This window comes from Crocuta crocuta, unplaced genomic scaffold (assembly GCF_008692635.1).
Source record: "Crocuta crocuta isolate KB4526 unplaced genomic scaffold, BGI_CrCroc_1.0 scaffold143, whole genome shotgun sequence".
Lineage (NCBI taxonomy): Eukaryota > Metazoa > Chordata > Mammalia > Carnivora > Hyaenidae > Crocuta > Crocuta crocuta.
Window position 1 is genome coordinate 164,157 of NW_027529175.1, and position 1,822 is coordinate 165,978.

The following is a 1,822-nucleotide window of genomic DNA, read 5'->3' on the forward strand; positions in this document are numbered from 1 at the left end:
CGTGAACCACATTGGCTGGGAGAGACCCGACTCCTAGCCAAATGAGGGTCTGGCCCACGGTGAGGGTCCAGGTTAGCGGGGAGGTGAGCAGAGCAGCGGGGTGATCTGTGAAGGCTCCCCGTGGGAAGCAGGCCAGATGAGCCCCGGGCAGGGTAACCCCCACCTGAAGTCACTGGCTCTGGGCTGCGCAGCTGGAGGACCAGGCAGGCTGAGGCCGGGCCAGGTAGGCAGCTGGGAGTGCGTCATCAACCCCGGGGCAACCCCCGTCAGCAGCCAAAGCCCCCCTGGAAGATGACAGGCCTGCATGTGCCTTGAAAACCAGAGTGAGAGGCCGCTGGGGTGGGGAAGGGGCCCATTACCTCCGGCCCAAGTGCCTCATTTTGCAGATAGGGAAACTGAGGCCCAGAGAGGGCAGCGCCTCTCTCAAGGTTATACAGCAAGTGGAAGGACAAATCCTGGGAGGAACCCAGCACTGCGTTCCCTGGGACGCTGTGCCAGCCAAGGGCCACGGTCCCCGGTACGCTGTTGGATGAGGGCCGCAGGGGCGGCATGAGCTGTGGCAGAGGGCTGTGCCCGGGAGAGACACCCAGAGCCTGCAAGGCCGGGTGGCCCACGCCCCCAGGAGCTCACAGGAGCGCAACTCAGATGGCATCCGCGCTCATCAGCTGTCCTTGCACGGACTGGAAGCCCCGCGTGGGAGGTATTCATCCCTGCCCGGCTGGTGGCTGTGTCCCCCGCACCTAATGGAATGCCTGGCACATAGTAGGTGCTCAGGAAACACTTGAATCAGAAAGCAAACCTGTATAAGGGCAGAGAAAGACTCTAAAACTGCCATCAGTGGGCGCACACGATGGGGCTGCAGGCCAGGATGGAGGGTGTGGTCAGAATCCACCGGCAACCCGCCTCTCCGCCCCCCTGCCTCTGCTACCTTGGGTGTCCGTACGCCCGGACTGCCTCCCAGCCCCCCGCTCAGTCCCGACTTCCAGTATGTTCCCTGCCCCTTCCCACAGCTCCTCCTTCCCCGGGGGCTTGTTGGGAGCAAGCGGGAGGAATTCCTGGCCCCCAGTCAGGGGAGGTGCCCCGGCAGGCGGGCTGCGGTGCACACACACGCCAGGGACGGCTCCGAATTCCAGCTCCCACGAGCCTGCTGGGAGCGTGCCAAAGCGGGGCCGGGCAGCGGTGGGGAGCCCCTCCCCAGAAGCCAGGAGGGCACAGGGGAGCTCGGGGAAGGGCTGGGGGTAAGGAGGTGGGGAAATGGACGGCCAGAGTGGACACAGTCGGTCGGGGCCCCAAGGGCAGATAGCTCACCACCTCCAGTGTCCAGATGGGAAGACTGAGGCCCCCTGGTGACAAGCTCTGAGATCCTGACTCTTCACAGCCTGAAGATCTGGGGCCGCCGTTGTTGTAGGGGCACAAAGAGGGGGGGGGGTCAGTCTGTGACCAGACACCGTACTTCCGGGGAAGAAGAGGGGTGTCTGAGGGGCTGGTTAACATGAGACTGACAGTGGGGGATGGGAGGTAGGGGGGGATCTAGGCTGCCCTTGCCCTTGGCGGGACCGGAAAGCGCCTCCCTCCCTGGCTGTGTCTGGAGTCTCCACTCAGTCAGTGAGGGGCTGCCCCAGGTGGGCTCGGCACTCGCAGCCCCTTTGAGTTCAGTGGGGACAGGAGGGGGGCCCAGGGAGGGAAGGATGTGGCAGAGCTTGTGGAGGGCCTGACCTCTGCTGGGTCCCCCTCCCGTCCCATCCCCTCCCGGTCCTGGGTCAAGGCCAGGTGCCATGAGCTCAGGCAGCGGCCCCTGCCCAGCTGTCAGCGCCGGAGCTGC